This window comes from Mustelus asterias, chromosome 26, assembly GCF_964213995.1.
Source record: "Mustelus asterias chromosome 26, sMusAst1.hap1.1, whole genome shotgun sequence".
NCBI classification, from domain to species: Eukaryota; Metazoa; Chordata; class Chondrichthyes; order Carcharhiniformes; family Triakidae; genus Mustelus; species Mustelus asterias.
Genome location: NC_135826.1, coordinates 1,386,246 through 1,400,767, shown reverse-complemented (window position 1 = coordinate 1,400,767; position 14,522 = coordinate 1,386,246). Strand labels below are relative to the sequence as shown.

Sequence of the window (14,522 nt, the reverse complement as noted above, 5' to 3'; positions counted from 1 at the left end):
CGAGGGCGGGGTCGGAGAATCCCAGCGAGGGCGGGGTCGGAGAATCCCAGCGAGGGTGGGGTCGGAGAATCCCAGCGAGGGCGGGGTCGGAGAATCCCAGCGATGGCGGGGTCGGAGAATCCCAGCGAGGGCGGGGTCGGAGAATCCCAGCGATGGCGGGGTCGGAGAATCCCAGCGAGGGCAGGGTCGGAGAATCCCAGCGAGGGCGGGGTCGGAGAATCCCAGCGAGGGTGGGGTCGGAGAATCCCAGCGAGGGCGGGGTCGGAGAATCCCAGCGATGGCGGGGTCGGAGAATCCCAGCGAGGGCAGGGTCGGAGAATCCCAGCGAGGGCGGGGTCGGAGAATCCCAGCGAGGGCGGGGTCGGAGAATCCCAGCGAGGGCGGAGAATCCCAGCGAGGGCGGAGAATCCCAGCGAGGGCGGGGTCGGAGAATCCCAGCGAGGGCGGGGTCGGAGAATCCCAGCGAGGGCGGGGGTCGGAGAATCCCAGCGAGGGCGGGGTCGGAGAATCCCAGCGAGGGCGGGGTCGGAGAATCCCAGCGATGGTGGTCTCGGAGAATCCCAGCCTGGGCGGGGTCGGAGAATCCCAGCGAGGGCGGGGTCGGAGAATCCCAGTCCCTATCGGAGAATCTACAGAAGTGTTTGCTCATTCTCTCAAATAGCTGCAATCACACTTGTTCACTTTGATATTCGTAGTCAAGTTTCCAGCTTGTGATTGATTTATTTCTGGTATATTTCTCTAGGTGCGCTGACACAATTAAAACAAACTTACACCCTGGAATATCGCAGTGTCCTGAAAACATTCTCATTTCTACGCAGACGTCACAGTCTCAGACCAACTTCCTGCTTCCAAAGAATTCTTTGGCTGTTGTCATTCCGAAGAAATTGGATGTGTTATTGTCTGCATCAAAGACAAACATCGCACAAGATGGATATAAAGAACAAACAAAGACACAGTTTGCTCTGATAAGCAGCCTCTGTTCAACAGAATACTTCATAGATCGCATTTCATCATCTGTTACACACATAACTTTCTTTTCATGCACTGATGCAGTCTCACTGCAGTGTGAGTGATGGAGTACAGTCTCACTGCAGTGTGAGTGATGGCGTACAGTCTCACTGCAGTGTGAGTGATGGAGTACAGTCTCACTGCAGTGTGAGTGATGGAGTACAGTCTCACTGCAGTGTGAGTGATGGAGTACAGTCTCACTGCAGTGTGAGTGACAGGGCACAGTCTCACTGTGGTGTGAGTGACAGGGTACAGTCTCACTGCAGTGTGAGTGACAGGGTACAGTCTCACTGCAGTGTGAGTAACAGGGCACAGTCTCACTGCAGTGTGAGTGACAGGGTACAGTCTCACTGCAGTGTGAGTGACAGGGCACAGTCTCACTGTGGTGTGAGTGATAGGGTACAGTCTCACTGCAGCATGAGTGACGGAGTACAGTCTCACTGCAGTGTGAGTGACAGGGCACAGTCTCACTGTGGTGTGAGTGACAGGGTACAGTCTCACTGCAGTGTGAGTGACAGGGCACAGTCTCACTGTGGTGTGAGTGACAGGGTACAGTCTCACTGCAGCATGAGTGACGGAGTACAGTCTCACTGCAGTGCGAGTAACAGGGTACAATCTCACTGCAGCTTGAGTAATGGGGTGCAGTCTCACTGCAGCATGAGTGACAGGGTACAGTCTCACTGCGGCGTGAGTGACAGGGTACAGTCTCACTGCAGCATGAGTGACAGGGTACAGTCTCACTGCGGCGTGAGTGACAGGGTACAGTCTCACTGCAGCATGAGTGACAGGGTACAGTCTCACTGCGGCGTGAGTGACAGGGTACAGTCTCACTGCAGTGTGAGTAATGGGGTGCAGTCTCACTGCAGCGTGAGTGACAGGGTACAGTCTCACTGCAGCACGAGTGACAGGGTACAGTCTCACTGCGGCGTGAGTAACGGAGTACAGTCTCACTGCGCCATGAGTAACGGGGTACAGTCTCACTGTACCATAACGAGGTACAGTCTCACTGCGCCATGAGTAATGGGGTACAGTCTCACTGCGCCATGAGTAATGGGGTACAGTCTCACTGCACCATAACGAGGTACAGTCTCTCTGCGCCATGAGTAACGGGGTACAGTCTCACTGCGCCATGAGTAATGGGGTACAGTTTCACTGCGCCATGAGTAATGGGGTACAGTTTCACTGCGCCATGAGTAATGGGGTACAGTCTCACTGCGCCATGAGTAACGGGGTACAGTCTCACTGCGCCATGAGTAACGAGGTACAGTCTCACTGCGCCATGAGTAACGGGGTACAGTCTCACTGCGCCATGAGTAATGGGGTACAGTCTCACTGCGCCATGAGTAATGGGGTACAGTTTCACTGCACCATAACGAGGTACAGTCTCACTGCGCCATGAGTAACGGGGTACAGTCTCACTGCACCGTAACGAGGTACAGTCTCACTGTGCCATGAGTACTGGGGTACAGTCTCACTGCGCCATGAGTAACGGGGTACAGTCTCACTGCGCCATGAGTAACGGGGTACAGTCTCACTGCGCCATGAGTAATGGGGTACAGTTTCACTGCGCCATGAGTAATGGGGTACAGTTTCACTGTGCCATGAGTAATGGGGTACAGTCTCACTGCGCCATGAGTAACGGGGTACAGTCTCACTGCGCCATGAGTAACGAGGTACAGTCTCACTGCGCCATGAGTAACGGGGTACAGTCTCACTGCGCCATGAGTAATGGGGTACAGTCTCACTGCGCCATGAGTAATGGGGTACAGTTTCACTGCACCATAACGAGGTACAGTCTCACTGCGCCATGAGTAACGGGGTACAGTCTCACTGCACCGTAACGAGGTACAGTCTCACTGTGCCATGAGTACTGGGGTACAGTCTCACTGCGCCATGAGTAACGGGGTACAGTCTCACTGCGCCATGAGTAACGGGGTACAGTCTCACTGCGCCATGAGTGATGGGGTACAGTCTCACTGCGCCATGAGTGATGGGGTACAGTCTCACTGCGCCATGAGTAACGGGGTACAGTCTCACTGCGCCATGAATACTGGGGTACAGTCTCACTGCGCCATGAGTAACGGGGTACAGTCTCACTGCGCCATGAGTGATGGGGTACAGTCTCACTGCGCCATGAGTAACGGGGTACAGTCTCACTGCAGCGTGAGTGAAGCTTCATCCTGATGAGAGATGCTGTCTTTCTATTTCAACAGGTTTATTTGGAGCACAAGCCACAAGCTTTCGGAGCACGGCCCCTTCATCAGGTGAGTGGGAGTTCTGTTCACAAAGAGGGCTCATCTATATATGCCCTGCTTGTGAACAGAACTCCCATTCACCTGACGAAGGAGCAGTGCTCCGAAAGCTTGTGGCTTATGCTACCAAATAAACCTGTTGGACTTTAACCTGGTGTTGTGAGACTTCTTACTGTGCTTACCCCAGTCCAACGCTGGCACCTCCACATCATGTCTTTCTATTTGCCATACTCTATTTATTTAATGTATATATCAGTATGTATAAATCTACTTTGTAAATATGAGAGATATTTTTTACTTGTGTTTCTTTTGTCTGACTGTACAGGTGGTCTGAAACTGTCCGAGTGTCCCTTTCCCAGTCTTTATCGTGTTTGCTTGCTGCTGTGTAAAAGTTGCAGTTTGTACCAGAGCAGTTTGCTCTGAGCCTTTCCTGCTGTTTATTTATGTATCAGTAAATGGGGATGTATTCTGCACTATTTCTATATGAACAGTCTTCATTTCTAAAAGCACAATATATACTCTCCACTTCACTCCATTATCCAGTGTTTTTATCCCTGAATTCTCTGATATTTGAGAGGAGAGAGGGATTCTCGGCCTGTGTCTATCGCAGAGAGAGCGGTCCAGTACTCTGTATCTGTAACACACTGAGCAGTAGCTGTATGGTTTATAAAAAATAGATCTTGTTGGTAGTGGGGATGCCTTCTCTCACCCATGTAGCTTTGTAGTGTTTACTTGTTAGCGATAGAAGACAGTCTGTGGGAGAATGTGAGAGCAGCACAATTTGCAGCACAGCATTGGTTGTCTTAGTAACCGCAGGCATGGAGGGTCTGGAACAATGGGGTGGGCCAGTTGGCAGTCAGGCCTGGCAGTGTGTCCCAGAAAGGGTAAACATGAACCCCCCTCCTCCCCCCCCCAAACAAAGACTCCAAGGACATAGCAACAGCTCGGCAAATGCTTCCGTTAGACAGAGTGAGGCACAGTTCACACTCCAAGTCATATCACAGCATTTATAAATATATATTTCAAATCACTGCACTTAAATAAAAATGTTATCAAGAATAGGCTAACGGAGGAGAGCAGTGTTGATGGGAGGACTGACTGGTGTAGGAGAGGCTCTTGTACTGAACCTAGCCTGATATCTACATTGTACACTCCCAGACTCTTACTGAGTTGCCTCCTCCCAATGATGGAAGGGAAACTGGGCAGTTTCAGAATCTCACACCCGGGTGGGCAATGTGCTGTGACACAGTAACTGGGTGGGAGGTCCGAGGCAGCAATTACGGATAAAGAGGGTGCAGTCTTATTGGCGGGAGTCATATTTCCCTCGGGATCTCAGCCTTTCATCATCAATGTCCCTGAGCTAGGTGAAGAAAGTTATGAGGCACAGGCAATTGGGTAGAGCAGAGAGTTACAAAGGAACAGCGATTCAGTTATTGGGTCAAATTATAGCAGATACAATTCAGTGTGAGCAAATGTGAGGCCATCCAGTTTGGGTCAAATTTGAGAGATTAGGAAGCAGAGAGATCTGGGTGTTGACAAATCCCAGAGAGAGAGTGGAGAGGGAAGAAAGCGAATGTGTCACTGTGTCACTAAGGGAACACAAAGGGGAGAGAGTGATGCTGCAGTTGTACAGAGTCTTAGACAATATCTAATGACTGAGTTCAGTTTTAAACACCACACTGTATTGGTCCTGGAGAAGGACAGTGAGGATCCACCAGAACCTAAAAGGTTAAATAACGAGGAGAGATTCCAACTCTTATATAAAACAATTAAGCTAAATTGAACAAACCGGGGGACACAGTGAAAGAGATACAGCAAAAACAAATCATAAATGAAACTAATGAAGCTAGAATGTGATTAAAGGGGTCATTAAGACACTCCTGTCCCTGCGGTGCCTAACAAGCACAGAATGGGAGGAGAGGTTCCAAAACTCATCTTGTTTTCCCTCAAGTAACTGGTTTGATTAGTAAGTTAACGGATGACACAAAGGTTGGTGGATTTGCGGATAGCGATGAGGACCATCAAAGGATACAGCAGAATACAGATCGGTTGGAGACTTGGGCGGAGAGATGGCAGATGGAGTTTAATCTGGACAAATGTGAGGGAATGCATTTTGGAACATCTAATACAGATAGGAAATATACAGTAAATGGCAGAACCCTTAAGAGTATTGATAGGCAGAGGGATCTGGGTGTATAGGTACATAGGCCACTGAAAGTGGCAACGCAGGTGGAGAAGGTAGTCAGGAAGGCATATGGCATGCTTGCCTTCATCGGCCGGGGCATTGAGTTTAAAAATTGGCAAGTCATGTTGCAGCTTTATAGAACCGTAGTTAGGCCACACTTGGAATATAATGTTCAATTCTGGTCGCTGCACTATCAGAAGGATGTGGAGGCTTTGGAGAGGGTACAGAAAAGATTTACCAGGATGTTGCCTGGTATGGAGGGCATTAGCTATGAGGAGAGGTTGGAGAACCTTGGTTTGTTCTCACTGGAACGTCAGAGGTTGAGAGGCGACCTCATAGAAGTCTACAAGATTATGAGAGGCATGGACAGAGTGGATAGTCAGAAGCTTTTTCCCAGGGTGGAAGAGTCAATTACTCGGGGGCACAGGTTTAAGGTGCGAGGGACAAGGTTTAAAGGAGATGTATGAGGCAAGTTTTTTACACAGAAGGTGGTGGGTGCCTGAAACTCGTTGCCGGGGGAGGTAGTGGAAGCGGATATGGTAGTGATTTTTAAGGGGCATCTTGACAAATACATAAATAGGATGGGAATAGAGGGATATGGTCCCCGGAAGGGTAGGGGGTTTTAGTTCAGTCGGGCAGCATGGTCGGTGCAGGCTTGGAGGGCCGAAGGGCCTGTTCCTGTGCTGTAATTTTCTTTGTTCTTTGTTGACTTTAAGGAGTTGCTGGAGTGATCTGATTAAGATATTTAAAACTATTAAATAGTTATCTACCGGAGATAATGATGTGCTCTGGCAGTGGAATCCAGGAGAAGCAGCAATTATCTTAAACTTAGAGCTCGGCCTTTCTGGGGTAAAAGCTGCAAGCAGTTTGTCATGCTGTGGGGGGGGGGGGGTGGAAATCTGGAATTCTGCCCCCAGAAAGCTGTGAATGATTGGAGAGGTGGGTATTGTGGGAATCGATGGACATTGTTAGTACTCAGGTCATAGGAACGATATTGAGGCAGATGGAACAAAGATGAAAATACAAATGAACCATAGAACCCTGCCGAGCCCTGTAAGAATTTGCCTCACTCCTCTACACTTGAGATAATAACAGACCCGGTGTCCTCAGTCTTTCCTCATAGGATAATTCCGCTATCCCAGGAATCAGCCTGGTGAACCTCTGTTGCAGCCCCTCTATGGCAAGTATATCCTTCCATTGATAATGAGATTAAAACTGCACAATACTCCAGATGTGGTCTCAACAAGATTATACAATTACAGCAAAACATCCTTACTCCTGTACTCAAATCCCCTCCCAATGAAGGTCAACATACCACTTGCCTTTTTAATTACCTGATAACTTCACAATTATTCACATCATATTCCACCTGCCAAGTTCTAGCCCATTCACTTAGCCTGTCCAAGTGCTCTTGAAGCCTTCTTGAATCCTCCTCACAACTTTCAGTTTGGTGTCATCATCCACACCATCCAGCTTGGTGTGATCAGCAAATTTGGAAATATTATAATTGGTCCCCACATTCAAATCATTGATATAGATTGTGAAGAGCTGTAGCCCCAGCACTGATCCTTGTAGTACCATACTAGAAACAACTTGCTACCCTGAGAATGATCCATTTATTCCTATTCCTGCTTTCTGTCTGTTAACCAATTCCCAATCCATGTCAGCATATTTCCACTAATCCCATGCGCTCTAATTTTATTTACTGACTTCCTGTGCGGGACTTCATCTAAAGCTTTCTGAAAATCCAAATACACCACATTCACTCGTTCTTCTGTATCGGTGCTACGACGAATATTCTCAAGAAACTGCAACAAGACTGTCGAACATGATTTGCCTTTCATGACTCTGCCCAATTTCACAATTATTTTCCAAGTGTCCAGTTATCATGTCCTTTACAATAGATTCTAACATTTTCCCTACTACTGACATCAAACTAACAGGTCTGTTCGTTCTCCATTCACTCTCCCCCTCCCTTTTTAAGTCATGGGGTTACATTTGCTACTTTCCAGTCTACAGTCTTTCAGAATCTATAGAATGTTGAAAGATAACCATCAATGCATCCACTATCTCTCTCTAGCCGCCTCCTTCGGAACTCTGGGATGTAGCCCAACTAGTTATCAACTTTCAGTCCAATTAATTTTTTGAGTACTGCCTCTTTATTAATACTAGTTTCTTCCAGTTCCTCATTTTCCAAGTCCCTTGGTTCCCTTGTATTTCTGGGAGATTCTCTGCATCTTCCTCCATGAAGACAGACACTAAGGGGGGAATTTTATCGCCCACCACGGGAATCGTAGCCAGTGGAGCGCGGACCATGCAAATGTCCGTTGATCTCGGGCGGGATTTTCTGGTTTTGGGACGAGCGCAGCTGAAAAATTTAGTTTCTCTGCCATTTCCATATTATCCACGATAAACTTTCCTGTCTCCACCCGTAATGGAGCCGTGTTATTCCTTGATAATCGTTTCCTTTTCACACACTGAAAGAAGCTTTTACAGTTTATGTTTCTTGCAGGCTTGCCTTCATATTCTCTTTTCCCTTTATCAGTTTTTAGTCCTCCCTTGCTAGATTCTAAATTGTTCCCAATCCTCAGGCTTATCACTTTTTCTGGTAACATTATGAGCCTTTGATCTAATGCAATCTTTAACTTATTTCATTTTGTTGATTTGCCTTTCCTGTTGGGTTTTTGTGTTCTTAGAGGAATGTATATTTGTTGTAATGATACTGTATTAAATACCAGCCATTTCCTGTCCATCATCAAATATTTTAGTGTATTTTCCCAAATCCACTGAAGCCCCTCATAGCTTCATAGTTTCCATTCATAGAATCCCTACAGTGCAGAAGGAGGCCATTTGTCCCATCGAGTCTGCACCAACAACAATCCCACTTAAGCCCTATCCCTGCAACCCCACATATTTACCCCACTAATCCCTCTAACCTACTCATCACCGGACACTATGAGGCAATTTACCATGGCCAATGCACCTAACCTGCATATCTTTGGACTGTGGGAGGAAACCGGAACACGGGAGGAAATCCACGCAGAAACAGGGAAAACGTGTAAACTCCACACAGACAGTGATCCAAGCTGAGAATCGAACCCAGGTCCCTGGAGCTGTGAGGCAGCAGTGCTAATCACTGTGCCACCATGCCACCCCAAATTGTTCAGATTTAAGACCCTAGTTTCAGAACGAACTATAAAGTAACAGTAAAATTCCATTATATTATGGTCACTATTTCCTAAAAGCTTCTTTACAGCAAGGTTATTAATTTGCCCCTTCTTGATACATAATACTAACTCTAAAATAGTCGGATCCCTAGTTACCTCCTGAACCTTACTGCTTCTGAAATCCATCTTGTACACACTCCAGGAATTCCTTCTCCACAGTTAGTTTTAATTTGGTTTACCCAGTCTATCTGTAAACTGAAGTCACCTAGTCACCCATGGGCGGCCTTTCAGAGGGTTGGTGCAGACTTGATGGGCTGAATGGCCTCTGTAAGGATTCTATGATTCTAACTATATTACCCATGTTACATGCAGCTCTAATTTCCTGATTTATGCCATGCCCAGTGTTAACACCACAGTTTGGTGGTTTATAAACAACTCCCACCAACATTTGCTACTCCTTCTGTTTCTTAGCGCCACCCAAACTGATCCTTGGATCTAAGATTCTGCCTCATTAATGTACTGAAGTCATCTTATATTAACAGCACCACCCCACCTCCTTTTACTTTTTGCCTATCCCTCCTAAACAAATATCCTTGAATATTCGGTTCCCAGTTCCCTCTAACCACGTCTCTATAATGGCAATAAAATCATACCTTTTACCGCTTTCTGTACCTTTAAACATCTACCTTGTTGTGAGTGCTGTGTGCATTCAGATAGAGTGCTTTGTCTTAACATTATTCTGCATTCTGATCTTATTTGATGCTTGTCTTTGCTTTGTTTGTCTTCTAATTTCACTTCCTCATTTTCTGCTTCCTTTTACCAGTTTTGCTTCCCTCCAATCTGAGCTTCTTTTCAGCTTCCCAGTCCCTGACAATCCAGTTTAAATCCTCCCCAACAGCATCAGCAAATCTCCCTGTGAGGGTGTTAGTTCCTGCCCTGCTAAGGTGTAACCCGTCCAACTTGTACAAGTTTGTCAAAGCTTTTTGTCTTGCACTCATCAGGACAATTGCCAGAATACCATTGTCAGGAAACAACAAATATATACTGTATGAGCAGAGAGTGCTGATTGTTTGGCAAGTAGACTCTGATTGGTAGAGTCCTTAACCTGGAGAATGCACCAGTTGATGGTGACTGACAGTTAACTATCAACATAGTTTGAAATTTAAACCAGGCAGTTTGACTCTGATTGGTCAATGAACTAGATAATGCTTTTCACTTATTTTGTTTAGTTCTCTACATCCATCCTATACCAGTACTGTCCCACATCCTCTTAACTATGCAGATTTGCAGCAACATCACCATCACCTTCTCAAGGCAATTAAAGGTTTGTACTGAATACCAGTGATGCCCACATCCTGAGCTACAAGGGACTTAATACATCCACTGATGCTGCAAGCCTTCATAGTAACACATTTTTCTTAAACAGTGAAAATTCACTTTTGTTTTGTCTGTCTTATCCTCTTGACGTCTGTCACCCACCTCACATGTGGAGGTGCCGGTGTTGGACTGGGGTGGGCACAGTAAGAAGTCTCCCAACACCAGATTAAAGTCTAACAGGTTTATTTGTAATCACAAGCTTTTGGAGCGCTGCCCCTTCATCAGGTGAGTGGAGTGATGAAGGAGCGGCGCTCCGAAAGCTCATGATTCCAGGTAAACCTGTTGGACTTTAAGTTGGTGTTTGTAAGACTTCTGAACTGTGGGGAGAGGACAGTAAAACGATTTTCAAATTTGGATCACCCGCAAACCTTGACATTGTGTTTAGTGTGCATGAGTCTTGGTCATGGATATATTTGAAGAAAATCACTGCTCCTAGCACTAGTCCCTGAAGAACCTCACTGTAAACCTTGCTGCAGTCTGCAAGAACAACTCTTCAATTCTATTTCCTGTCAGTCAGTAAACATTGTATTCATGCTGACACTGTCCATTTCATTCCACAGGCTTCAGTTTTGACCACTCTGTTGTGTGATCAAATGTGTTAAGGAAGTCCAAAACAACAACATTATTCTCAGCAACCCTCTGTTAGCTAATCAAATAACTCACTTCAGTTCATTAACTAGGATTGGCTTTAACAAACCCATACTGACTTTATTTATTGAAATCATAGAAACCCCAAAGTGCAGAAAGAGGCCATCTGGCCCATCGAGTCTGCACCAACCACAATCCCACCCAGGCCCTACCCCCTTATCCCTAAACATTTACCTGCTAATCCCTTTAACCTATGCATCTCAGGACACTAAGGGGCAATTTTAGCATGGCCAATCCACCTAACCCGCACATCTTTAGACTGTGGGAGGAAACCAGAGCACCAGGAGGAAACCCACGCAGACACGAGGAGAATGTGCAAACTCCACACAGACAGTGACCCAAGCCGGGAATCGAACCCAGGTCCCTGGAGCTGTGAAGCAGCAGTGCTAACCACTGTGCTACCGTGCCGCCCCTGGTAAAGATTGGTGTGCGTAGGATACACATCATTCACTTCCCAGTAAATTGTGTAGAGTGACACTCCCTTATTGAATCCCACGTTAAGAGTTTTAATGATAAGGAAATTACTGGTAAACAGACGATGATATCAAAGCATAAACACTCCCCAGTACGTCAAACATTGGCTGCTTCATCAAATAACCTTGAGTAACCTCTGGATGACCTCATTAACCGGGGTTGTAAACGGTCTTTGCTGTCAATTGGTGGCTTACCCTTTGACGATGGTACAGGTTGCTGTTGCACGAGACTAGCTTACTACCTGCAAGGTATAAACAATTCAAAGAATTGCCAGGGAAACGCAGGGTTAGTGTTAGAGAGGTGAGTGCCTTCAGCATCGTAATGAGCTTCAAACTGGGGCCAGTCACAGAGAAACCGGCTGAGGGCTTTAGAATAGAAATGTATTTAAAATGTTGAAGGCTTCACCTCTCACTGAAGAATTTAGATCAACAATGGACAACAATGTCCCTTTCATTGTGGATCCACACTCCAACATTACAACACCAAGCACACTTCAACTGAGCTTTGTGAGCTGTGAAGATTGTTTGGAGCATCCTGAGTGTGTGAAAGGCGCTATACAAATGCAAATTCTTCATTCTTATGCTCTGCAATATCACTGCCAATAAATGTTAATCTGCACTGCAATAAAACCAAGAACAGAACTCAGGCAGGGCAAGGGAAGTGCTTTGCACATGTGTTAATTGTTGGACATAAAGGGGGAGGGCAGAGGGGGAGAGGAGAGGAGATAGAAGGGGAAGGGGAAGAGGGGAGAGGGAGATGGGAGGATGAGACAGGGGAGAGAGGGGTGAGTAGAGGGGAGTGAGGAGGGTGTGAGGAGGAGGAGAGGAGGGGGAGATGGGAATTGAAATGGGGGTGAGGAGGTGGGAATGGGATGAGGGGAAGGGGAGGATGTGTGGAGGGGGAGAGGAGGAAAGGTGCAGATGGAAGTGGAGGGAAGGGAGGAGGGGATGACAGGATGGGGGGGGAGATAGACGGGAGAGGGGGTGAGGATGGGGAGAGGAGAGGGAATAGGAGAGGGGTTTGAGAGCAGCACGGTGGCACAGTGGTTAGCACTGCTGCCTCACAGCGGCAGGGACCCAGGTTCGATTCCCGGCTTGGGTCACTGTCTGTGCAGAGTCTGCGCGTTCTCCCCGTGTCTGCGTGGGTTTCCTCCGGGTGCTCCGGTTTCCTCCTACACTCCAAAGATGTGTGGTTTAGATGGATTGGCCATGCTAAATTGCCCCTTAGTGTAGCTAGTGTAAATGCACGGGGTTATGGGGATAGGGCCTGGGTGGGATTGTGGTCGGTGCAGACTCGATGGGCCAAATAACCTCCTTCTGCACTGTAAGATTCTATGATTCTATGAGGAGGTGATTGGGGGCAGAGGAGGGGAAACAAGAGGGGTGAGGAGCAGAGGGATGAGGAGCGGAGGGGTTGAGGAGGGGAGGTTGAGGAGGGGGCGTTGAGGAGGGGGGTTGAGAAGAGGGGGGTGAGGAGGCTGGTGAGGAGGGGGGTGAGGCCTTCAACAAACACCCTGACCTCAGCAGTGTGAGCTCCAGGCGATGTTCACTCCCAGGCCACATCTGCATCTGCCCGAGGCTGTGAGGCTTCGACGTGAAAAACCATTTCCACATGTACTTTCTTCATGAAGGAGAGGTGAAAGCTGGGAAGAATCATTTGGACTTAGCATTACGGGGAGTTATAGACCATAGAGATCTCGGGGTACAGGTTCAAAGCTCCTTGAAAGTGGAGTCACAGGTGGACAGAGTGGTGAAGAAGGCATTCGGCATGCTTGGTTTCATTGGTCAGAACATTGAATACAGGAGTTGGAATGTCTTGTTGAAGTTGTACTAGACCTTGGTAAGGCCACACTTGGAATAATGTTGTGCAGTTCTGGTTACCCTATTATAGAAAGGATATTATTAAACTAGAAAGAGTGCAGAAAACATGTATTAGGATGCTACCGGGACTTGATGGTTTGAGTTACAAGGAGAGGCTGGATAGACTGGGACTTTTTTCTCTGGAGAATTAGGGGTGATCTTATAGAGGTCTATAAAATAATGAGGGGCACAGATCAGCTAGATAGTTAACATCTTTTCCCAAAGATAGGGGAGTCTAAAACTAGAGGGCATAGGTTTAAGGTGAGAGGGGAGGGATACAAAAGGGGCAATTTTTTCACACAGAGGGTGGTGAGTGTCTGGAACGAGTTGCCAGAGGCAGTAGTAAAGGCGGATACAATTTTGTCTTTTGAAAAGCATTTAGATAGTTACATGGGTAAAATGGGTATAGAGGGATATGGGACAAACGCCAGCAATTGGCACTAGCTTCGTGGTAAAAACTGGGTGGCATGAACAAGTTGGATCAAAGGGCCTGTTTCCATCCTGTAAACCTCTATGACTCTGGGAACTTGGATAGGTGAAGAATGGGAAAAATCCTTTGGACTTAGCTGTCCAGTCAACAGTATAAACGTTTTGAGTTGTGTGACTCTCCCTGGGATGCATGTCTCTGCTTTGCAATCATTGACTCACAGGTAAAGACATCTTCAACTTGTGTATCCAATGAGACATTGAATCAACTTGCAGATCCAATAAAACAACCACATTCATTGCTGAGATTCATTGCTGAGATTCAGGGAGCTGCTAATGTGCCTTCTGTAAGCATTCTGTTGCCCAACTCCTCTTTATGAGTAAGACTAGATCACCGTTAAAGAGGCTTATTGTGTCCAGTAGTCTGGGGATTTAGATTTCAAGTTGAGGGCTGATTCAATGGGCTCATTCTGGATATCTCTAATCGCCACTGTACCTTGTTGTTCGCATCAATAGTAATGAGCTTAAGTTCTCTGCATGGCAAAGCTAGCTGCAGTTGGTGCATGTATAGCCATGTGATGAAAGATATGTTGGTTGATTGTAGCTACATTGTCAGTGTTATCACACCAAGGCATTGAATTGCCCATTACGTGTGATTAACCCAGCAGTTGCTGATTGCCTTCCAGTGTCGGATGTCTATGTCCTTCAGTACCCTGGGACATTGGTGTCTACCCAACTATCACTGTGGCTCAGTGTGTGAGTCCCAGGACACAATATGTGTTAATGCTGCCAGTGATCTGATTGGATCTCTGGTAATGTTTACAGTGTGGAATTGCTTGCTCAATCTCCTTTGTAAGGATTTGGTCATCATTGCTTTCCATGCTGGCTGTTGCATAGCTAACTTTGTGTCTGTTTATGCAACCTCATCCCAACTGCAGGAAGGCCGTACACACAGCAGATACTTTAACTATCCTCTCAGCTTCTGCTGCCTGTGACCAGCTACCGCCAGTACCGCTTTGTCACCTAGCGAGTCGCTATCTTTCTCACTGTCACAGCTAAAAGAATGGTTGTTGCCTGGTATGGAGGGGCTTGGTTATGAGGAGAGATTGGGGAAACTGGGGTTGTT

At 46.9% G+C, this 14,522-nt stretch overlaps 1 protein-coding gene across 2 annotated transcripts in view; it reads left to right on the top strand.

Annotated features, from left to right (window-relative positions):
* Nucleotides 1-3,736, top strand: part of LOC144479401 (lipoprotein lipase-like) — a 32,283-nt gene extending 28,547 nt beyond the window's left edge. Inside the window, exon 10 of one of the 2 annotated variants that reach the window (XM_078198024.1) lies at nucleotides 743-3,736. The gene's annotated coding sequence lies outside the window, so the exon portion shown is untranslated. The remainder of the gene's footprint in view (nucleotides 1-742) is intronic. The other variant, XM_078198025.1, reaches the window with a different exon arrangement.
* The last annotated feature ends 10,786 nt before the right edge of the window (nucleotides 3,737-14,522 follow it).